Genomic DNA, 26,010 nt, shown 5'->3' on the forward strand with positions numbered 1-26,010 from the left:
GCTAAATATTGTGGGCTAAGGCAAAGACATGCAATTTCTAGCCACTAGCTCATTCACAACCAGCTGCCTCATATATACAAGCCCAGTTGAATACAGGAAGCTCTGACTTTTCTGAAATGCAGTCCAGTCTCTTCTCATCTTTTCAAAAGAATTGCTAAACATCTTTGGGAGCAAACAAGAGAGAGAAGAAAGGGGATTGGGCTGAGTTTGACACCGCCTCAAATGTTGTTCCTGCAGCTAGATGCTTTACTCCGCTTTTATGGCTCTATTATCACTTCACAATGAACCTTTTTAGAAGACAGGAGCAGGTGAGACATGTGCTCTTTCTGCCTTTGGCAAAAGCTCTAAATTAAGTGGAATATCTCTTGCTATGTCTTCTGCAATGACAAGAAAACTCATGGTGATGGCTATCTCTATGGGGCATCTGGAGTAAGCCTAGTCAACCTAGGGTAGACAACCCAGCAGATGAATCTGTGGACCCCTTCATTTTATCCTTAAAGACACCACATTTACTCCATCTGGGTAAACAACCTAAATTTCTATTTTGGATTGCTACTGCCTGCGTTCCAGAACAATGCTAGTATTTTCTATATAACCAATTAAAATCCCACAATAACGCAAATCAAAGAGGGAAAATTCTTACTACCTTTTAGAGCTTTTTATTATTGCAAGTTACAGCAAAGTTGCAGCAGGTATGTCTGTTTCTAGGATTTCACTCAACACTCTTTAAAGTACTTTGTAGAAAGAAAATACAGCCTCAATAAAATTTGTTTTCTATAACAGCATGTTGCCCCATCTTCTTTTTAAAAAAACTTCTGTTAATACTTTTTTTCTTATTGTATTTTAAGGCTGCCTTCCAAAAACCATAATATAAACTTTAGATGATGTTACTTCAAACCACTGTCAACTCAGCGGTGCAAATTCATTTATTACAAGGCACTGTAGTACAGTACAGCTCTGATGTCTTTGAACATGCCTGTTTTTACTTTTGTTTTGATTCAGCATTTGAAAATTGTTCCTATTGATCTACCTTCTCAGCCAAAATGCATTTGCTTTTGTCACCAAGACAAATAAAAAAACCCCAAGCAAACAAAAAAGCAACCTGTGAATGTAGTAAGGTGGTTCTCATCTCACAGTCAAAGGGTGCAAAGAAAATCTCCACGGAGATCAAAACCAATTAACCCGCAGTCCTTTCGGTTCTTATGATTCCTCTGAAAGTCAAAAGGATTGAATGTACTACATGCAGTTTGAGGAGGAATTCTTCAACGGTTTGGATTTTTGAAAGGACATCACCGTCTTAATACATTTGCTAGGAGTAGCTTGCACTGATTGTGATCAATGTTTTATTCTGCACTGGTAGCTGATGAGGGAAGAACAGGCCATATACTTACATTCCCCACAATGCATCATTTTTGCTGCGTCTCAAAACTGGCAGCAAGCGGGCACATCCAATAGTGTATTACTTCCTTCTCTCATTCATGACGGTGTCACACACAGTCTCTGCGATTCTGAAAAAGAAGCATTTCCCAGGTTCTGAGGACAGAGGTTTCCCAACCAATCCATCATGCTTTGTGTGCTAATGATAGATTCATGCATAAGAGACACCATAAGCAGTGCAAGGCAGCAGGCATGAAAAGGAGTGAATCAACTGTCAACGGTTGCGATCTGAAGGACTGCAAGGCTGTGATTAGAATTTTCAATCACAGCTTCCACAATTCATCATGTTATTCAGGAAAGGATGAAGGGCTCTCCTCTCACCCCCCCTTTTTTTAAAAAAGCACACACCAGAAATCTTCCTTCATCGTTTCTCTCACCCAACCCCCAACCTCAGTATTAGCATAATAAGTTTCTAGGACACGGGATTGAGGCGTGGGGTGGAGAATACAAAACTTGCTGGTTTACATGAGCTTGAGAATGTATTGGCTACTTGTTGTTTGCAGGAATAAAAACCGCTGTAATAATCTCTTTAGGCACACTGATGAATTTTGGCAGAAATCAAGAAGCAAGAGTCTCCCACTTCTCTCCCTTGAGCTTCAGGTCATGTACCACATACATGCAAAATTCCAGCCCAATGACCCTGGGAGGGTAGCATGAGGCATAAAGAAACATATCCTCAGAATTTGCTTACAGTCCTCCCACAGATAATTTTGTTTTACGGTCTTTAAACAAAGTTACACATTATTTTTGACATCTGACCTAATTTATAAGGAGGTATTTAATTTATCAGGCATACTGCAGATAACACAGAATGAGTATATACTCTGCAGTTACAGTAACCAGGATTGTATACATTATACGATTCTGCTGCTCAGCAATGGAAATTGATTTGGGGCACATGTCACAATGCAGTGACATCCACAACCTTTGCAAATTGGGCAAGCAACAGCATACCAAAATCCTTGTGCCATCAGAGTCTAAACAGCCAGAACCAGTTTCACAGGTGAGTGGTATTGTAGCACTAGGAAGAACTTTCTGCCAGTAAGAGCTGTTTCACAGTAGAACAGACTCTCTCCGAAGGTGGGGATAGGGAAGTGAGTTGGACTGGACAGCCAGGTTCCATCCAACTCAATTCTTCTACCTGCTCTTTGGGCACGAAGCCTGGAAGTTACATCCACCTACTAGTTGGCTTTTGCCTCAGTGCCTGCTCTTCCTCTTGAAGAAATAGAATCTGCCCAATCTAAGGAACCTAAATTATACTCCTAATTTAAAAGCAATATAGAAAATACACAATTAGTGTATATATGTGAATGTACACAGACAATGACTAAGGGAAGGATGCTATCAGTTGTGTCAGCAGATCACAGTAAAGACATGACTCTTAGACAGACAAAACCTGAGGTCTCGCTCAAGGCAATATTTTTTGACAAATCCCCAGGCTGGATTTTATGACATTCCTGTGGAGTACAAAACACCATGATGCATGGCACACATGTTAAGATTTTTGAAACAACTATTCTTGAGGTAAGCTGACATTACTGTGCAATTCATAAGCTGCTAAAACTTTGGAGGCATATTACAGAACATGGTTGAGAATTACTTCAACCTGTATTCTTCCTTCAAATCTCATAGCTAATCTCTGCTTTAGTGCCCAAACAAATGTAAAAATAGCCTAGAAATGGAATATCTATTTCTGTTCCCTAGAAAATATCACTTGCAGGAAAAGCATACTACAGATACACAAATCCTCTCCTTTCAAATAATCCTTCAGTCTAATCTTCCAGGGACCTATTTTGATCTTTCCCTTGGCAAGCAACATCCCTCAGCATTTGCTAACTGTTCCAGATCTTTTGAGCAAGAGGTCAGCTGTAATTCTGACAGCTAGCAAGCAAAACATGTGTGGATAACTACAAAGGGGGTTGGATATTAACATATTTTAACCCAGATTGACAGTTGAGTTGGTGAGATTATCATTTTGCTGCTCTGCCATGGGCCCTGATATTTAGTGAACCATTTCAACACTCTGTCAGGGGTGAAAAAGCCATTGTATTTGGCAGCAAACCTCTCTTGTTATTGGGAGGAAAGAGGGGGAGAGTTCTCACACAGGGCTACTGTAATCAACAGAAATAGAAAACTAATGTAAAGCATAGAAGAAAAAACAGAATTAGAAATCTTAACCAGTATAAACAATTGCTAATTTTAAAAAAGGAAGGAAGGAAGGAAGTCACAAACAATTGTTCCTGTGTGGACCCTTTTCAGAGATTTGTGGAGTAGGTTGGGCTTTACTTTCATACCTGCCCAGGCACTTACTGAATATTTTTGCTCAGGCAAGTCAAAACATGTTAACAAAGTCAGCTGCAGGGGACCATGTATGGACTGGCACCTACTGCTGAAAGAAGATACTAAACCCAATAATAATAATAATAATAATAATAATAATAATAATAATTTATTTATACCCCGCCCATCTGGCTGGGTTTCCACAGCCACTCTGGGCAGCTTCCAACAAAATATTAAAATACAATACAAAGCAAAATCTGGCAAAATTCCAAAAAGTGCTCTGAGATGAGGAAGAAAAATGGAAGCTTCTTCCAGAAGGGAAGAGAAGCATTTGAGAAATTGGATAATTTATTTCAGCACAGCAGTAATCCAGCTCTACAGTAGCCACACCAGACTCTCGGAAAAAGCACAAGGTTTCCAATCTGCTCCTCAAAGAAACCTGACAGTTATTGATTATGCATGAAAAAATAGTAACACTGGCAATGTACACCAACTCCATGGGGCACACAGTTGGGGTTGCTCAACAAACTTCTTCTGATGGGAATAAATTTTAAAACCTCTTGGTCATCCTTACGTTACATATCATCACCACATTAGAAAATAGGTCTTCTGTCAGTTTTAGCAGTTATGATGAAGGTTATATCCCTACATGTTCTCACATGCAAGGCCAAACTACACATGGCATTAAAAATGTCTTTGCAATGTATGGTTTCTTAAAACATTTTACATCAGCCTTACTCATTGCAGCTGGCATAGAGGTAGAATTTAACCCTTTTCTTCCATGCTGTAGTCCTGGGGAAAATCCTTCTTCTGCAGCTGGTATTTGCTTTGAGGAAAAGTCGTTGAGGCCAAAAAGCAGCACAGGAAGCTACCTTAGACCAGGCACCCCCAAACTCAGCCCTCCAGAAGTTTTGGGACTACAACTCCCATCATCCCTAGCCAACAGGACCAGTGGTCAGGGATGATGGGAACTGTAGTCCCAAAACATCTGGAGGGCTGAGTTTGGGGATACCTGCCTTAGACTAAGTCAGATTTTGGCCCACCTAGCTCAGCATTTCCTACACTGATTGGCAGCTGCTCTCCATGGTTTCAAGAAGGAGTCTCACACAGTCCTCTTTGAATAAGTCAGTGGTTGACCCTGAGGCCATGTGAATGCAAAGCATATGCTCATGAGGAAGGTTCAAATTTCACCTCTGCACCAGTTGCAATCTTCATAAACTAATACCTTTTACCCTCTCAAGTAATGCTATTTTTATTTTTTAAACATTGAGGATTGCATACGAAAATTCACTTGACATCATGTCTCGTTTGGCCAACAAACTCACTGCCTGAAGCGGCTGCTTTGATTCTTTGAGGAAGGAGGGGGCATTCAATTTAGCCAGACTCTAGCAGCCCAGTTTAATCAGAAAAAAACTAGTAAAAGTGGGTTAGTAAAAAAACAATTTCGAGCCAAATTACAAGTCAAATCCTATTGTGTTGTGCTTCCATGAGAGCATGATAGAGTCTGAACTCTCAATTCCATCCCACTGTGTCATCCAAGTCCTACTACTTCCTTCCACATTTTTAAAGCATCTACTGGAAATTGTCTTGTAGGTAAGGAAAGATAATTATGATTCACTAATTTTATCTATTCACTGATGTTATCTACTGCAGTAGCAGTAGCTGTAGCTGTAGTATTTTCCCAACAAGTATGCATTTCTTAATGATACTAAGATATTAGCGATATTAAAAAAAAACAAAAAACCTGAGCTTAACCTCTTCTGATCTTGCACTTGATAGAGAGAATAGGTTGAAATAATGGTTACAGCAGTAACAGAAGACGGTGGGCAAGACAGGATCTTCAGAGATACAACGAATCACAAATGACCGAATGCTTTCCTAGTCCTGTCAGCTGATTCATAGGAAACAGAATATATAGATTTTGATTCACCATTTTGTTACTGAAAATGCTGTTCCAAATGCAGTTCACAAAGAGGAGAGTGTCTTAAATATATATTTGGCTATATTGGCATGGCTTTTTGCCAGGTCTGACTAACTGGGCACATTTAAATGACTCTGGCTGATTGGCTTTGATGCATAACTCTTCAAGTTTTTGAATACAGGGTGGAATCCTATTGGTGTCCTCCACTAACAGAAGCCATCTGTCAGCATAACAGGGAGGAAAGCATATTTTGGAAAATCCCTGCACTACCAGGTGGTGCAAAGGGATGCGGCTGAAGGAGGAGAGTATGCTACCAGTGGGATGGAACCAAAGAGACTAACACTCTGCTGCTCAAGGGTTCGCAGACATCTGCAAATGGCTTTGTAGACAAAGTGAAATAAAATATCGCAAACTATTTTTTCTCTAAGTATTAAATTTAAAACCAAACAAAATGGTATCTAATGGTAGTTATCAGTTCTTACTCAAGACTTCCAAGAATCATTTCCCCTCAAGTAATTGACAGCTTGGATGAGGCCAGAGATAGTCGCCTGGTTCACATGCCAAAGCACACCATAGTGCAAAAGTGTAATTGTGTGGGCTCTGAGGGAGGAGATTTGGGACTCAGCTACATTAATTTTTTTAAAAAACAGCAGTCTGAATGTGTTATAAACATGCAACACCAGTTGGCGCTGTAAAGCACAAAATGTTTCAATGCGTTTTTACACAGCGGTGCATATATATATATAATTTATGACTTATTTATAGCGAGGTTTTTTCCTCTGTGTATATCCACCCCATGTCTGCTTCACTATTCCTGCTTATTTTGCAGCTGTGGTGCACTGAGCAAAGCCATGGCTTGATAGTGTACCATACTGAGCCATGACTTGATTTAATATGAACCAGGGCTCAAGGTTTGTGTCTCCTGAACATGAGCTGCAAATCAAAAAACAAACGCACACAAAAATTGGTTACAGATTGTGCAGAGCTAAACCACAAATCCAGTAAGCCAAGTCAAGCAATGACTTAGCTCAGCACAGTGCAGTAGCAAAATGACTGGGGCAGAGCAAAACCGTCACAATCTTCTCCCCACGACCCACCCTACACACACACACACACACACACACACACACACATCTATGCTAAGCCATGGTTTCACTTGGCATAATGCGTGAACCAGGCTAATGTTAAGCAGTACACACATCCCTCTATAAACTAGGTACAAGCCTACACAAACAGATGGAAAATAGGCTAGAAAGGCAGACACATTAATCAACCCTGTTGGATTTACAAACATAGCAAAACATGACTTTTAGTAGGGGAGACAATAAGGAACTTTGTCTTTATTCTTGGTCAAAAAGGGGGTCACATCCCTGACCATGAGGTCATTTCCCCCCTTATGTGATACAGTTACCAACAACCACTGACACAACCAGGCAAGTCCTACACTGCCTGATCCAACCTATTAAAAAAAGCCAAACCCATGCTCCAAGGCAACAGAGGTAACAATAAAAATTTTGTCTTCAAAAAATTAATGTATGAATATTAAAGAGTGCTTGCTACCTTTTGTTGCATTTCTTGTGGGGAAAACCCCCATCATCAAAGTGTGGAAAGAGTTCGCCTTGCCTATGTGTCTTGGTAAACGGCTGTAAGACAGTTCATACTGCCAGTTCAATTGATTGTCTGCAGTGTGTAAAAATGGGACAATTTAGACTGTTGTTATTATGCACGATTATTGTGATGTACAGCTCTGACCTTTCTGGATAATATCTTGACTGTTCCCTGCAGCTTACCTGCAAGAAAACAGCCAAACTCATTTCCCCTCAGGTCCCTCCTTAAACAAATAAATCAGTGTGCTCACTGATTGAAATATTTCACTACCCATCAAGTTTGCTCTCTCCTTCCATTCTCTCAGACCAGCCTCCCTGACCTCAGTGTCACAGAGCAGTGATTAAATTTTAATGACATATAGCATCCAGCGGTAAGTCTAAGTGAGTAGTTATGCACAAATAATGCAGTTCTGTATAAAATTCAGCTAAATGGCTGATATGACTTTGTGTATATTTTTAGCACAGCCAGTCAAAGTACTGGCAGTCCCCCTGTCCCCAACTCCTTTAACCTTTTTCTTTTTGCAACCCTCCCAACCTAATTGCAAGACATTAATTTTTGATGTCAGAAGGCACTGGGCAGAAATTTGGATCCGACAAAGAAAAGTAAAAACCTTAAAAATCAGAAAAATGCATGTTTATCTTCCTCGTGATTTATGTAGCTAGTGCTTCATAGAAGATTTTTTGTTTTTCTTTCTTCAAATTAGATCACAGAATCATAGTAGAGTTGTAAGGCACCCCCAAAGGTCATCAAGTCCAATCCCCTACAATGCAGAAATCTCAGCTAAAGCATCCATGACAGATGGCCATACAACCTGTATGCATTTCTTCAAATGAAATAAAAATGGAATGCATCAGTGTAATACAAGTCTAATGCAACAACAAGGCAGAGATATTTCAAAAGCATAAGGCTTAGATCCATAGAAAACTACATAAATGCTTCTCAAGGCATATGAATTAATATAGAGACAGAGCAATTTTAATGTAAAGATTACAGGTAGGTTTTGTTAGCATTCTAGATTTTGCTTCAGACATACCCTAAGAGGCACAGGCTATGTGGGCTTAAGGTAAAGGTAAAGGTACCCCTGACCATTAGGTCCAGTTGTGGATGATTCTGGGGTTGTGGTGCTCATCTCGCTCTATAGGCTGAGGGAGCCAGTGTTTGTCCAAAGACAGCTTCTGGGTCATGTGGCCAGCATGACTAAGCTGCTTCTGGCGAACCAGAGCAGCGCACGGAAACACTGTTTACCTTCCTGCTGGAGCGGTACCTATTTATCTACTTGCACTTTGACGTGCTTTCAAACTGCTACGTTGGCAGGAGGAGGGACCGAACAACGGGAGCTCACCCCGTCACGGGGATTTGAACCGCCAACCTTCTGATCGGCAAGTCCTAGGCTCTGTAGTTTAGACCATAGCGCCATCCACGTCCCTTATGTGGGCTTATATATAATGAAAACAAAACACTGTATGTAATACTCAGCTACCTCCATGTCTTCAGTTAAATCTTCTGCCCACTTCTCGCTTACATGAGTAGCTGTGTTTCATAGGGGAAGTTACACACTCCAAACGAAAATTCTTTGGGCAAGGAGCGGAAAGTCTGGTTTCACATGACCAAGGAAACTAAACACGTCAAACTTATCATCCCCACAGAACTCTTAAACTACTTGGAAGGATATGCTGGAAGGATATGCTTAAGCATGAGGGCTGCCAATCAATATCTGCTATGGAAACCTGCATTTCAGCAGCAGGACCTACAAAACCATGTGCAAGACTGAAGCCTGTATGGTCAGAATGTGCCCTTTCCTGCAACTCTGAATTGTCTGTGATCATTAGATGAGCCACATAGTCCCTTCCAACCTTTGTAAGTGTGATATTCTTCCTACATTCCCTTCACTCTGAGGATTAAGCAGACCCCTTAACATAGCTCTTATTCCTACTGTGATTTCATTAATAATACACAACTGATAACAAAAACTGTCTTACAAACCATAGTTGAAAAATGCATTACACACTGCAGAAGCAATGTTTTAAAAAAACAACAACAATGCAATGTGACATTTTTGTTTCCCTTAACAGACATCAGGTACACAAACACAAACGGGACATGTCTCTGAAACTCTCCATAACATATAAAAAAACTGATACATATTTAGCTATGGTTTGGGATATTTGCTGGAAGGATAAAATGGGATGGTGGAGATAACCATATATGCCACCTTGAACTCCTAGCAGGAAATACAGGATATAAATTTAATTATGATATATATAAAAGTAAGGAAAGAAAACACAACAATAAGTGTGTAATATATTCTTTGCTTCCAACTTTTATAAACCATTTTCTTTTTCTTTAAGAGTGTTTTGGGGGGAGAGGTGGAATTACTACATACTGATTAAATTTTGATACAGTATTGGAGTTAAATAGAACAGCAGGCCACCAGTTGGCCTTTATTATTATTATTTTTCATAATAATAATAATAAAATGCAAAGCAGGAAAAATCTTTCAGAAGAGAATTAAACCACTAGTAAGCACTTTAGGAAATCCTACTGCTAGTGTTTTAAAGGGTTTATCCAGCTGAGTTAGTCGATTAGCAGACTGTTAAATCATTGTGGAGATGTGTTTGGAATTATAAACATCCTTGTGTATACTCAGGAAATCTTGGAAGAACACACATAACCTCACTTATCTGTAAGGCCTGCATAATATCAAAATGTTTAGAAAATCAGCTGTTTAATAAACAGAAATTATTTGTAAATCACACACACACACTTATACAGGGTTATACGGGCACACATTGTGGATTTAAATAGCCATGGTTTATGGATACCAGAAGTTTAATCAAAGGCTATTTCACTGCAATAAAAAACAAAATAAAATAAATATGATGATATCCTACTAAACCCATGGTGAATATAATTTTACACTTGTCATTTTCCTGATACTGTAGGCTGCTTTTCTTCTTTCTAGATTTTCTGTGTTGTGCTTTTTGAAATATGCTGTGACATATAGGGAAAAAATGATAAGAAATGGAAAGACGAAATAGGCTCCATTTACTTTAAGTGGGTAATTTTCTCTTGTGCAAATTTTCCAGGATGCCAACATGAAAATATTTATTTGCAAATACCACTTATGAGGCTATGAAACCATACAGTGGTTCCTCACACACTTTCTCCAGTGACTCTACGCAAACTCCTGTTTATTTATTTATTAAAATTTAAACACTATAAAACTAAATAAAAGCATATTTGGGTGGAAGAGGTAGATAATATATTCCCAAAAGGCTTATTTTTACACCATTCAGCAACCGTAAGTCATGATGCCAGCAAGAATGAAGCTTTGTCCCATGCTGAAATTAAACCTCCATTCAAATCTATTATCATTACAGTTAGTGATTACAATTTGCAAATCACTAGTTAAAAAGCCAGGTCCATGGGGAATTTTAATTTTACGTCTTGTAGCAAAGTGTGATAATACTAAGAGACCCATGTAAATCTTGAGATTCTGGGAAGATTAGCTTGCATTCATAACAACCCTTGGGCAAGAGATGGTGAAGCAGATGTATGTCTGCAATATTTCAATATTCAGCATCAAGGTTTTAAGCCTTTAAGCCTTAAGATGCCCCCAAAATAGCAGGTATGAAGAGAACTCAGAACCAAAACAGCACATTGCATAGTGAAAACCATGCCACACACGGCGTCTAAACAATTAACCCACTAATCCGTACATTAACTCAATAAATATCAGGGATCACAATGAGCTAAATACCATATACAACCTGGCTTGCAAGGATAGCTCAGTCAGTAGAGTGGTAGAGTGGGTCTGAGCCCCACGTTGGGCAAAAAGATTCTTGCATTGCAGGAGGTTGGACTAGATGACCCTCATGGTCCCTTACAACCCAACAATTTTACGATAGGTAGTGCTGAACGAGAGATGGAACTCTGACAAAAGTGCCCTATACAGGTTTTGAAGAACTTGTATGGAAACCGAACAACATGAATGGACACAACCCAAATTTCTTGAGATTCAAGGTTCTTCCTCCCTCCCCGCCCCCCCCCAAAAGTTTCTTAATTACATTACATTACAAAAGTGAAGAACAAGACACAAGACTTCATAGGACATACCTGTTCCACCGGCTTTGCCTTATTGACCTTCCTTTCCTGCCTAATACGAAACTGTAAGCCTGCAGACAAAGCCAGTGCTATTTTCATTTCTTCACAGCAATGTTAGGTGCTTTATAAACAAACACCGTATTTATTCTGGAGTAGCCAATCTACTGCAGAGCATCTATTGAAAATGCCAGGACCTCAAGCATCAGCAGATGACAGAACCAAAGGAAAATTGTTAGCAGGCCTCCTTCAATAAAGAGGCTTTAAAGTTGTGGATGTGATAAATAGCCACATGCTTACTTTCTCTGCTTCAAACTTGGATTACACCAGGTATCCTTTGTAACTGGCTGCTGTACCGTAAACTTACAAGACGTTGAACTTTTGAACCGTGGCACAATGGCTTGCTCTCAAATGGTTTGCTATCAAAGATTGCATTAGGGTAAAATGCTCCTTTTCTTCAAAAACTGTCAAACAAACTCACTATATATAATTGCTTCACATTCCTCATGGCATGAATAGCAGGGGTTTCACTAGACGGTAATGTTCTATCAGCATTATTATTACACAATCATTCAAACGCTGGAACTCAGCAATTAGGACTTACCATTAGGATTCAATTGGAAACATACACCAAAAAAATAAACTCTAGATTTTAGGGGACCCTACAAACACTGAAGTAAATAATATTGGAGATTTAGACAGCAATTCTCCACACAACTGCATAGGCATAAGTCCCACTTGAATTCAGGGGGGTTTACTTCTGAGAAGACTGATAGGAGATATGATAGCCATCTTCAAATACCTAAGGGCTGTCTCATGGAAGATGAAGGAAGCTTGTTTTCTCCTGCTCCAGACGGTAGGACTCAAACCGATGTATCCAAGTTACAAGAAAGGAGATTCCAATTAAACACAAGGAAGAACTTTCTTAAAGTAAGAGCCGTTCAACAGTGGAATGGACTCCCTTGAGAGATTGCGGACTTTACTCCCTTGGAGGTTTCAAAGCAGAGGTTGGATGGCCATCTGAAATGGATGCTTTAGTTGAGATTCCTGCATTGCAGGGGTTGGACTAGATGACCCTCAGGGTCCCTTCCAGCTCTACGATTCTATGATTCTATATATGTCTATCATTGTGCACACGTATTGGTAGATTTTTTTGTCCCCAACCTGCCTTCCTTTACAATCAGCTGCCATGATTGTATTGCAGTGGACTCACTCCATGCCTGGGAAAGCTTAAGGCCAATTGTGGTTTTACGGTCTTCCTAATCACCATCTTAGTTTTCCAAAAATGCAAAAGCTCCATCACTGAGGGACGCTGTGGGTAATAATAATAAAAAACAAAAAAACAAAACCCTAAACCAACAATTATGGTAGCTTCCCCAATAACACTGGAACTGCTTTAAAAAAACAAAAACAACAAAAACAAAAAACAAAAACAATTTAATGGAAAGGTAGGATTTCCAGGGCATTGCATTTTGGAGAAACTAAGATGACAGTTGGCAGACAGAACAGCTGCCTCAGTAGCCATTACAGTGGGCAGTGGGCTGTGACCACTCTTGAAAGACCTGTTTTACTGGTGTGGTGCTGATTATGTAGCTTGGGAAAATACAAGCTAATTTTACATCGCAACATGTCACACTGATGTAAGAAGCACCCAGCTCACAACTCTCTCCACATCTACAGTTTCACCACCAACACTCTCTTGGGACCTGGAAAACAAGGAAAATAAAAAGTGAAGAAATACAGTTGTTAGTGCCAAACCCTAAGTCATTGCCTAATTTCCAGTTTAGCAGAAAGCCATGAGAGTTATTGCCAGGGAAGAGTAATATTAAAAAAATGTGCACCTGAAATAAGGATTCACATTTGGATTTTGAATACATTTGCATGAAGTTTTCTTTCACCTTAGTGTGAAATACAGTGGTACCTCGGGTTACAGATGCTTCAGGTTACAGACCCCACTAATCCAGAAATAGTACCACGGGTTAAGAACTTTACTTCAGGATTACTACAGAAATTGCATGGTGGCGGTGCGGCGGCAGCGGGAGGCCCCATTAGCTAAAGTGGTACCTCAGGTCAAGAACAGTTTCAGATTAAGAACAGACCTCCAAAATGAATTAAGTTCTTAACCTGAAGTACCACTGTACATGTTTTTCTCACTGCATGTATCAATAATTTTCATATCACAAATATGTGGTAATTTGGCACTCAAAAATATGTTTATGACATTAATGTTTCATTTACAATCATTCCAGAACTGCCTCAAACTTTATATCTTGAATGTTCTATCCTTAATAAAGCTATCATTGGAGATGTAATTTATCATTCGTGAAGACTAAGATTAATCAATGAACTGGAGGTTAACCTATCAGACAACATCAACCCAACATACTGAAATGAATATCGCTACTCAAAAGGAAGCTCCTCATGTAATTCAGTTCATTTGATTTTCAGGTGATAATATCTTGCTAGGAAGAAAGAGATCAGAAAAATAAGACTTTTCTGCAGCATGTTAAAATTTGTGCTTTGTAATTTACCAAAAGGAAGAAAATGAATCATGTGGAAACATTCCATACTTATTATAGAACTAGCACTAAAGGGAACATTTTCTTTCGAAACTGTCTCACCTATAAAGCAAATATCACTAAACACATTCATCTACCTGATTTATAGGGTTGTGCACTAGCCTCAACCAAATCCTGAACCAAAATGGGTCAATTTGGGTCAACCCAAGATTTTTTGACAGCTTTCTTTGTAGCCCCCCTTGATTTCTTGAGGCCATCCCTTTTGCACATAGAAGTTCCTAGTTTTTTGAAAATGCTAACTTGGAGTCTAAGGCTATACATCTTTATGTGATTCTGACTTGAACTGTTTGCAAGCACAGGAGCGAAGCTATGCAGTACGATCCTATGCATGTCTATTCAGAAATAAGCCTCATTGACTTTAATGACACCTACTCCTACCTAAGTGTTCACTGGATTGTAGCCTCAATGCATTCGAAAGCAATTCATTTTCAACTTAAAAACCAAGGATGCAGGCTTGCAACAACAAACATGGAAAGACCAAGAGAAAAGAACACAAGGAGCTGGAAATGTGTGCAGCATTTCTATACAGGCACAAGATACATTAGGTCTCCATTTGTTTAGAATGTTTGAGATTCGAAGATATAAGAATATGTACAGTGAGGGGGGGGGGGAGTATTTGATCCCCTGCTAAATTTGCCCATTTGCCCTCTGAGGAAGAAATGACCAGTCCATGATTTTAATGGTAGGTTTATTGTAGCTGTGAGAGACAGAATAACAACAGGAAAAACCCCAGAAACCCAGAAGACAAAAGTCAGAGATTGATGTGCATTATAATGAGTGAAATAAATATTTGATCCCTTTGCAAAAGATGACTTAGTACTTGGTGGCAAAACCCTTGTTGGCGATTACAGAGGTCAGACGTTTCTTGTAGGTGGCCACCAGGTTTGCACACATCTCAGACGGTATTTTGTCCCACTCCTCTTTGCAGATCCTCTTCAAATCAGTAAGATTTCAAGGCTGATGTGTAGCTACTCGAACCTTCAGCTCGCTCCACAGATTTTTGATGGGATTAAGGTCTGGAGACTGGCTAGGCCACTACAGGACCTTAAAGGGCCGTGTGTTTTGGGTCATTGTCATGCTGGAATACCCATCCTTGACCCATCTTCTGGGTTTCTGGGGGTTTTCCTGTTGTTATTCTGTCTCTCACAGCTACAATAAACCTACCATTAAAATTATGGACTGGTCATTTCTTCATCAGAGGGCAAATAGGCAAATTTAGCAGAGGATCAAATACTTTTCTCCCTCACTGTATGTGCGGAAGAATCATACCATATTTCATTGACTCATTACACTCCCTATATGAGTGCAAAATATTTGTCAAAAATCAAAGACCTAACAGATGTTTAACCTATCCCATGCACTGAGATGGAGAAAGGATATTGGTTTTGTGTGTGTTGTGTCTGTCACCACATCGGGCTGCCTTTGACTTCCTTTTTGGCATGTGGCTCTCTTGTTTTGTGGCAGGTTGTACTTTATGAAGAAAAGAAACCTTGCACTGTTGCTGTAAGTAATACAATGATCCCTTTAAAATATTACAGTATGTAATCCTCTGCAAGGTAACTACATGCCGAGTGAAGAAGAATCGCTTTTGATCGTTCCAAATTTATCTGGCACTAATTAGAGCTTAATAAAAAGGGGGGGAAATGCAGGCAGCAATTAATTCCCAGGTGCACTAACAAGGTACAGGAAAGTAGGATTCTTGCATGACATTGCCAGTGTCATTGTAAAACAGGAAATGACTAGCTGAGAATCCACCAGCAAATGAGGGTGACACTCTCACTGAAGAAAAGTCATCCATGCTACATTTTCCACAACGAAAAGGGAGGGAAATAGATTCTGGAAAGGTCCCTAATTTCATGGTTTGGCAGATGCATAGTTAGGACACAATATGAAGTCATGCCTATCAGGTGAATCTCATTTTGCAGTGAAGTATTAATCTGCTGCTAATACACTTTATACCTCATAGTTTGAAGGAGAATAATGGCATACATGGAAGATGTCAGGATTCAGCCCCAGCTGCACACTGGAGCAAGGACAGGAAGAAAGGATATAATTTAACTGCATATTTTATTTTGTAAAAGTGAACTGAAAATTGAAATATTAATAAAATATTTGCCACAATGGCTGTTGATGAACTAAACAGCAGTTCGCTTTTATGAAGACAAGGTGGCTCACATTAAAGTTTAAAAGGAAGTGTGAGTTTTTCATTAATTACCCTGATGCTAGATTGCATTAAAGGCACAGCTGAAAGCTTAAAGGGGGAAAAACACAAGGTACCAACTTGCCCCAAATCTTACCTAAATATTATTATTATTATTATTATTATTATTATTATACATTTCAATTGGCTGGAAATAGAATCATTTGTCCATTACAAGTGATCTGTTTCTAATTGGTACATAAGCCAATTCCAATTACTTCATAGTAGCTCTATTAATATATGGGACTACTTGGAATCAAGAAGGCTGTGGTTTTGATTTTTACTGAAATCTGAGTAATGGCAACTGGGATTTAGATTGGTCTTCAAGGTACCGTATTTTTCGCTCTATAAGGCGCACCAGACCACAAGACGCACCTAGTTTTTGGAGGAGGAAAACAAGGAAAAAAATATTCTGAATCTCAGAAGCCAGAACAGCAAGAGGGATCGCTGCGCAGTGAAAGCAGCGATCCCTCTTGCTGTTCTGGCTTCTGTGATAGCTGTGCAGCCTGCATTCACTCCATAAGACGCACGCAGATTTCCCCTTACTTTTTAGGAGGGAAAAAGTGAGTCTTATAGAGCAAAAAATACGGTATGTTCTTTTGACTGTCATTTTTCCCAAGTAGAACTTGAAGGACATTTTGCATATGACATTGAATAGCCTTATTATCTTGCTAAGTACCATAAGTAAAGCCACAAATCATCATCTTTAAATGTGTATTAACACTTCTGCTGCTGGCTTTGCTTTCCAAGTGTGATCATATTTCTCAAATAATGTTTATTTTGCCACAGACATTTCTAAAACCATAATTGACTGATGGTATATATTCATATTTAATCTTAGAAGTAAACTAGAAAGGCTTCCTACAGGTCTCTCAAAACCGTAGCTTACTGCAGAAAAGAGGAAACGTCTAGCATTGCTATTTAATTACTTACTGAAATAACATGCAACCTCTTGCTGTTTTTAATGTGATGTACTTTTCTTCAACTGTATTTAACAATATATTGAATAACCCTTATTACCCTAAGCAAATGATTTTTTTCATACAAACCTGTACTGCAGAAAATGAAAAAAGTTTAATTGTCTATGTTCACCTTTTAAGGAGATTCCATAACTGTGTGGCAGTTGTAGAAAACTTTTTTAAAAAGACGTGGTTTATCATGGTTTCAAAAAGTACTATGTCACTAAAGTACAGCAGGCGCTTAAAAAGAAATACCACTGGTTTCCATCGATAATGCTCATCAAATTTCAGGTTAAATGTGACACTGACATGTTGAAAACACTTATGTGGGTAGGTGTTTTACAGAATTTCTCTGTCATTTAGCTGCTATCCAACATGAGCTTCCTTGGTTTGCCAGCTTTCAACCTCCCTCCCAATGAAGCCTTTCTGTTTCTTCTTTCTGCTAACAGCATATATATAGCCCGCCCTGTATGAAAGACTTGTAGCAAGGCTTTATCCCATTCCTTCTACTGTATTCACTAGTGACTTCCTAATTCCCTGCCTCTGCTAAGCCTCTATTCTTCATGTTGTGCCTCATCCACATAACCTACCCATAGTCCTGTTTCTAAGCCAATGGCATGACCTCACTTTAGCCACTCTGCCTCTGGGGTGTCCATTCTCTAGCTTTCTTACCTTATGGGTTTTCTTCCATTCAGCCTCCAACAACTACACACTTCTATTCCCAAACCTCATGTAAAGAGCCAAATAAATGATAATAATTTTATTATTCATATGCCTCCCATCTGACTGAGTTGCCACAGCCACTTCTACTTCCATCACAGAAGAGGCACTGTCTTTCCACATTATATTGAACCATTCACAAAAAATAATCACTGTGTGGTACAACTCCACAGGACAAGCCCTATGTGTGATCAGCTCCCTAGTTTTCGCCCAGTTGCAACCACACCAACAACAACGTACTTCCACATGGATTGTAGAGATCTCAGAGGCCCTGCTGTAAGTGTGCACAGAGGAAAAATTGCATTGGGTCCTGTTTCAACATGTGACTCAAATGTTGACAGGCTTTCAACATCTGGTTAGTTTTGCTTCAGTGTGGCTTGTTCTACTTGCTTATTATATATTGCATTTGAATTGTTTGCTGTTAATGAGATTGATTCATTCAAATTGTATTTTAGGACTGTATCTATGTTTACTCCATTGTGAGCCTTTCTGAGCATTACTGTAGAAGAGCAGGGTGCAAATGATAAAGTCAGTCCCTCTTGCAACAGTGTGCCTAAAATTCCTCCAGCTATATGAAGAGCCACTCAAGAAGATAGTTTGCCACCTGCAGCTGTGCCACACAGACAAGAAGTCTTGATAGAAAATAACCTTTCTGTGGAGTAGTTTGAAGCATAAGAACGACTGGCATACAAACAATTTCCAAATATGAGGTGGGTCTATACAAATAAGATAATATAGTATGAAGTGATTTCTTTTTAAAGAAAACTTCTTGCACAAACTTTCTATTTGAAGGGAAAAGAAAGCTATTATTTTCCAGCGAGACAGAGAAGGCAGGGAGCAGGACACTGTGGTTATACAAAGGCGCTGAGGCTGGGACTGCTCTGACACTGGAGGGAACGGGGAGGGGAAAGGGAAGGCATGCCAACTCTCCTCATCTTCCTGCCACCTCCAGCAAGCGCTGCGCTGCTCCTCAATACATGTAGAAGTGATGACACACACACATTGTGATTCACAATACATTGCCAGGTCAAATATTATGAAATCGCTATCACAATGTGGCCTTCGAACCATTTTTGGATGGTGTACAAATTCATCGCCCATCCCTACCCTACGCTGCTTAACCATCTTCTACATGAAGCCACTAGGAGGTTTGGGCTGCAGTACCATCAGTGTGCTGATGACACTCCTTTCCTTTCTATCCTCAGATCCCAGGGAAACTGTTGAAATCCTAAACATGTGCCTAGAAGCATTTTCAGGATGGATGCTATCAAGCAAGCTGATGTTGAATCCAAGTTGTGGGTGGAGAGATTCCCAGCTCTGGAAAGACCAAGTATGCAGTCAGGAGCACAGTGGGTTCAGCACTGATGGAAGAAGAGTGCTTTCTGCTAGCTTTGGCTGCTACATCAACTTCACCCCTATCTGGACAGGGCTGACCTTGCCACAGTGATCCATGCTCTGGTTCTGTCAATAGCGTAATTTGATCTATGTGAGACTGCCTTTAAAATGGTTCAGAAACTTCAGCTGGTCAAAGTCCTATGGAGGGTGAGGCAGTCACATCTGTGACACCTTTACTATTTCAACTGTGCTGGTTACTGGTGTGCTTTCAAGCCCAATTTAAAGTGCTGGTTTTTATATTTAAAGCCCTAACTGTTTCAGACCCATTTATTAGACCACTTGCCCTCAAAACATTCTATGTGTGCTTTAATATCTGCTTTGGAGGCTCACTTGGTTTGTTCAAGTTACAGGTAGGTAGCCGTGTTGGTCTGCCGTAGTCGAAACAAACAAAAAAATTCCTTCCAGCAGCACATTAAAGGTAAAGGTAAAGGTACCCCTGCAATTAGGTCCAGTCGTGACTGACTCTGGGGTTGCGGCACTCATCTTGCTTTATTGGCCGAGGAAGCCGGTGTACATCTTCCGGGTCATGTGGCCAGCATGACTAAGCCACTTCTGGCGAACCAGAGCAGCGCACGGAAACACCGTTTACTTTCCGGCCAGAGCAGTACCTATTTAGACAGTCTCTAAGGTGCTACTGGAAGGAATTTTTAAATTTTGTTTTGGTGTGTTCATCCACTTAAGTTGGTAAGAGTTGTGGTCGTAAAGGAGAGATGCTTCTCTGCTGCAGCCCCATAATTATGGCATTCCTTTCCATTGGACCTGCATCAAACTTACACATTGCAAGATTTTTGAAATGCTCTGAAAACGCTGCCTGCAAATTGGCCTTCCAGCCAAGATGTTTTAATAGCTGGTTGATTGCCTGATTGTTGTTGTTTTCTGACGCTGTGGCTACATTTTCTTATGTGGAGTGATGTCAAGTTGTAGTTTTAAGTTCTGAAATTTTGTATTATTGTTCTTTTCTCTTTCTATTGTTTTTATTGTGAGCCACTTTGGATGAGTATCTGGTCAGCAAAGTGGCTTAAACATATTTAAAAGTTAATAAACAAACAAACAAACAAATGTAATCAGAGCAGTATTATTTCTTTGAACTGTGGTTACATAATTTATTTAACTTTTTTCTACAGTAGTTTCAATTATTACTTGAAAGGGTATATGTTTTGCTATGTTGGCTGCTGGAGTATGGTTGTTTTATTATCCCCTTATAAATATATTGAAATATTTGTGCTGTAAGGGTTTATTGATTTAATGGTTATAAATTCTGTATTGCTTATTAATTGAAGTGCATGTGGGACAGCCTTCTTATATGTTTAGTAGAAATTTATTGATAATTATTGTAGAATTTTTATTGTTAGATATTTTTTCATGTGGTTTGACTGCTTGTGGCTGAAAAGTATGAGAAACGTATTTGTGCTCTTCATATTCCGTAGTTCGTTTGAGTAAAGCCAGCACTTTCAAATGCACATATTTAAAATCTTCATGAAAGAGTTGAAGATTCTCTTATCTTAGTTTGCTGGTAAAATCTGGGCTGCACTATATTTTTAGACTGGCATATTCTGTGCAAAAATAGACAACTATCATGAGATCTGTCTTCCTACAAAAAAAAAGATGAGAGGGCAATTCTAGAACCACTTACAAAATTATAATCCCATTCATTTCTGAGGGACTGCAGCAGAATACTGTGAAGTGGTACTTGGATCGCTCTTGAGGTATTACTGCCAGCATTACTATATGAATGACCGTCTGAGACAAAACAAAGGAAACACAGATTTAAGCAATAAAAGATTTCTTCATACCCAGCAAATAGCAAAATTGAGAAATCAATAGCAATTTGGCAACATTTGTGCATGTGAAGACTGATCAGGTTTAAACAATCCTGCACAGTCAGGATTACTCTTCTGTCTGTGAGAAGGGACTGCATAGGACCTTCAGAAATAAACTCAGCAAATGCCATGCCTTCCTTAGTAGATATGTGACTGCTATTTCTTGCCTCTATAATTCCCCTTCACACTACTATAAAACAAGAAAGTGATTACTCTCAAGTTATAAAGGATCTCGAAGAGACACTGCCATTCAGAGCAGACAGCATTGGGCTACATGGAACCATGATACACCTGCACAAGTTAGTGTCATAGGTTGATGTGATTATCCACAAACCAAATTCCTTTTTGTTTATCACTTTTCCTCTACAAAATACACATAAATAATGGAGTTCCTTTAAGGTAAAGGTAAAGGTACCCCTGCCCATACGGGCCAGTCCTGTCCGACTCTAGGGTTGCGCGCTCATCTCGCTCAAGAGGCCAGGAGCCAGCGCCGTCCGAAGACACTTCCGGGTCACGTGGCCAGCGTGATGAAGCTGCAACTGGCGAGCCAACACCAGCGCCGCACACGGAAACGCCGTTTACCTTCCCGCTATAAAGTGGTACCTATTTATCTACTTGCACTTAAGGGTGCTTTCGAACTGCTAGGTGGGCAGGAGCTGGGACTGAACGACGGGAGCTCACCCCGCCGCAGGGATTCGAACCGCCGACCTTGCGATCAGCAAATCCTAGGCACTGAGGTTTTACCCACAGCACCACCCGCGTCCCTGGAGTTCCTTTAGTCCAACATAAATTAGGCAAATGATAGCCTTGTTAAATAAATTTATGAAATAGCAGTGAAAGTTAAAGAGTTCCTGATGTGGAATCCCTTCAATTCACCAAACTTGAACTTTTCACACAAGACCTTCCTGGAAGATCTTCCCCAAGTTAGTAGACAAAGCATTTTGCTTCTCCAGTCTGTTGTTTTTGAGCCATCTGGCAACACAAAAACAAGAAACTGAGAAGTTGCATAGGTATTCCTATACTCCTCATTAATTTTATCATAATTTAAAACAAAAGGTTTTGATCTATGAAAACTTCAATAACTTTGCCTCTCCACTGCAAAAGCAAAAGTCATTCAGTCTTACACAGCCAAGTCAAAGAAGAGCAACTTTTTTATATATATTTTACCAGCAGCACACCAAGTCTGGACAGCAAAAGCACAGAGGCGGGGATTGTTGGTCTCTTCATTTTAAAACTCCCTGTCCCTGCAGTGCATCCTGTTCTAGTCCAATACCCCTTCCAAAAGTACTCATATGGAACAATCCTAAACACTGCTTTTCACACCAGCCAGCACAGAAGATGGGGTGTGAGGTTTCTTCTTCTTTTTGCTGTGCCAGCTCCATGGCACCTGTGGATTGGATCCAAAGACAATGGTTCCAAACCATTGCCACACCCTGTTTCAAGTCTTTTACACAGGATACTTTCACACAGTAGCTTCCTATTCCCTGGATGCAACAGGGGACTCTGACCCAGCAGCACAGGCCAACAGAACCCAGCAGATGGTCCTTTTTTGTCTTATCCTATGCCCTCCAGTGGCACGGATTGGGGATTAGAATTTCCCTGCAATGCTTTGTTGTTTGGGGGTTGCCTTTAATAGGTTTCACATGTATGTGGCAATGTTAAACGGACACAGAAAAAAACATAACACTATTTTTATTTAACCTATTATTATCTATTTATCTTCAGGACTAGGAAAAACGCAATATATTTATTTTTGTAAATGGTTTGTGTGTATGCTAACATGCATAATAAAGTAACCTTTTATTTTCCAGGAACATATATGAACTTAGAAGCAGAGGTTTTAGTGAGAAACAGCCTTCATCCTAATTGGCCCTGGCTCTTTTCGCTCAGTTCTACATGCTGATAGCTATGGCTTGCAAATGCATTCAAGGCCGCTTACTGCCTCGACAAAGTCTGCTTATGTTGTGGCGCTTGCTCTTGATGCCCTACAGCTTCTATCTCAAGATGATAATCTCCACTTTTGATGTCACTTCATCATATGGGGCCACCGGTCAAAGGGCACCCACTGGATCTTTCACCAGCTGAGATAAAAAGAAAAATCAATTTCAATCATCATAAGATGAAGCCACTGGTATGTGCACTCACAGAAGACAGATCCCACTAAGAAGCATGAGAGCCAATGTCCTCCTCCCTTGCTGTCCTGAAATGGTCTTAAATCATTGCACAAGCGCACAGAAATGCAGGCCACAGATACCGCCCTTTCTCAGCATTATAAGCAATCCACTTTGAGCTCAAGCAAAACATACAGAAAGGCATCCACATTCATTTTCCTTCTAAGTGTAAAGAACACATTGCATGTAATCAAACAAACTGGGGAGTGTGTGAGAATTAGGCCGGGGGCGGTGGTTATATTCAGTTTGCCTTCAAAAATCTATAGATATCCCAGTTAGCTACATTTAAAATATTAATAGAGGAGAAATATTTGTTTCCAGCACAATTCATAGAATCATAGAGTTGCAAAGGATCCCGAGAGTCATCTAGTCCAACCCCTGCAAGAATAATAATAATAATAATAATAATAATAATAATAATAATAATAATTTATTTATACTCTGCCCCTATGGCTGGGTTTCCCCAGCCACTCTGGGTGGCTTTCAACAGAATATTAAAATACAATAGTCTATTAAACATTGAAAGCTTCCCTAAACAGGGCTGCCTTCAGACGTCTTCTAAAAGTCTGGTAGTTGTTTTTCAGGAATCTCAAGCATGAATCTCAAGCAAAGCATCTATGACGGAGGACCATCCAATCTCGGCTTACAAACCTCCAATGGAGAAGTCCACCACCTCCTGAGGGAGTCCATTCCACTGCCCTACTATATGCACATCTACTCAGAAGTTAAGCCCCATGGAGTTCAAAGAGGCTTATTCCCAGGTAAGTATTGTAGAATTGCAGCCTCAATTTAAAGGATTTCTCCAAAACTATATATTAAAGGCAGGTGTTAAAATATCATATAAAGGAGGTAGAAGTCCGAGATATTTATCAAAACATTTAGCAATAACTTCCTGTTATTATTTTTCTTTAAATAAACACAGCAGCAAGGAGCAGATTGATATTGGGGGAGGGGAGTTAAAAAAAGATTTGATATATTCTCTGCAGTTTCCACGGTTCTGCATCCAGCAATAGAAACATACTGTGCAACAGCTTGAGAGATGAGCTTCATCAACAATAAGTAATTTTTATTCTGTTTGAATGGCCGAAAACAATGAAGGTGATTAAATACTGCAGATATAGAGTCAGAATTTAGGAAACTGGCAAAATAATTATAGTAATAAAAATAGTTCCCTGTGAAATAAAGATTTAGTTTGGGAACTATTTTGTGTGGAAGAAACTGTTTGCTAATTTTTACTGATAGGTCAGGAAATGATAAACACTCTAACAGGCTTTTGGAGTTTGTTGTGTAGCTTTACTATTAATCTTCCTTTCTTCTCTCCCTAAAGTCTTTTCCATTCAACCAGCCACTGACATGACTAACGCATGTTGTCCCTGAACACATGACCTTCATTTTTGCAAGGCACAGTCCATGAGTTTGGAGTCTACTCATGGAAGTCTCTGTGCAAAAGTTACAATCAATACTTGGATATCAGAGAGAGGACTGGCAGGTGTGGTCCAAATCCCTTGTCACTCACATACATTTCTGCACTTTGACACTCTGCACGGGGCTACAATGTATGCTGCAGTTATTTTCAGAAATATTCATTCCCTTCAATGTGAAGACTGCCTCAAAGAGGGGTCTGTTCTTAAAACAGAAATATAATAACCTTTACAGTCTCTCTCTCTTTTACGAAGCTATACGTCAATCCGTCAAAAATACACCACTGGTGGTCAGGACCTGGGTTGGGGAAGCTTTAGCCCACAGGTTAATCTTGGCCTGTTAGGGGGTCCAATTTGGCTCACATGATCATTTCCCACAAAACAATGTCCACCTGTCAATCAGCTGCTATCCTTGGTTGGCATCAGCTGATGGGGGTGAGGTTCAGTCCTGCTGGGTGGTGTTTTGCCAAAACATTCCCTTCAGGGAACATGCTGGCAAAGCAGACCACTGCAGACCAGGACTGAACTCTCCACCTATGAATGCTCATCATCACGGAATTGCATTGGAAGGGATCCTGGGGGTCTTCTAGTGCAACCCCCTGAAATGCACACATCTTGTAATGCAGGAATCTTTTGCCCAGCATGGGGTTCAAACCTGCGACCCCTGAGACGAAGAGCCTCATGCTCTACTTACTGAGCTATCAGGAAACACGCTGGCATAGCAGACCCATCTCCTTCCCCCCACGGACTAACTTTGACAAGTGGATGCCACTACACACCTATCAGTCATCTGCTGTAACGTTTTAATCACAGTGAGTTATTTTCCACGGCCACTACTGTATCAGAAACGAAGGGGGATGTTGAAATACACTCAGTTGCTTTTCCTATGGGCCATCATTCACCTCCAAGTTTTAGCCATGAGAGCAGGGTGTAAGTGGCAAAGTTAAGAATACAGGGGTGGCCCGCTTCTTTTCCAAGCACAGTTTTCTCTAATAAACTATTAAAAACTGTAGTGCACTCTTTCTCTCTCTCTCCCTCCTTCCTTCACAGAGAAAGATGGTGTGGCAAGACAAACTGCGCCTTTTTTCCAGTTGTTTTTTTTTTATAACTAAGGTAAAATCACCAGCTCAATAGCCCCTGGAAGTAACTGTCTGAACTTCTTCAGGCTTCTTACTCAAGACTACTTCCTTTATGTCCCATTTTTCAAAATGATTGCCTCTAGAAAACTAGGGGTGGTCATGGGATTTCTTTTTCCCCACCCCAAAATGGCCAAGTCTGCTCTTGTAGGAGAACTGCTGCACTCATCTTTCCTAAGTGACAAACCTGCCTGCAAGTTGCATTCAACTGTGGCAAAATATTAAACAATTAAATTTTATATTTATTTATTTATTAAAAAAA

The 26,010-nt window shown here is 39.9% G+C and overlaps 1 protein-coding gene across 4 annotated transcripts in view; it reads right to left on the reverse strand.

The window, feature by feature from the left end:
• Nucleotides 1-26,010, reverse strand: part of DAB1 (DAB adaptor protein 1) — a 644,236-nt gene that overhangs the window by 161,354 nt on the left and 456,872 nt on the right. For 3 of the 4 annotated variants that reach the window (XM_081011790.1, XM_081011791.1, XM_081011792.1), the window contains one exon: nt 1,392-1,508. The exons of the other annotated variant lie outside the window; for it this stretch is intronic. The gene's annotated coding sequence lies outside the window, so the exon portion shown is untranslated. The remainder of the gene's footprint in view (nt 1-1,391; nt 1,509-26,010) is intronic. 4 annotated transcript variants of the gene reach the window in all.

Source organism: Podarcis pityusensis (genome assembly GCF_964106645.2).
Source record: "Podarcis pityusensis genome assembly, chromosome: 6".
NCBI classification, from domain to species: domain Eukaryota; kingdom Metazoa; phylum Chordata; class Lepidosauria; order Squamata; family Lacertidae; genus Podarcis; species Podarcis pityusensis.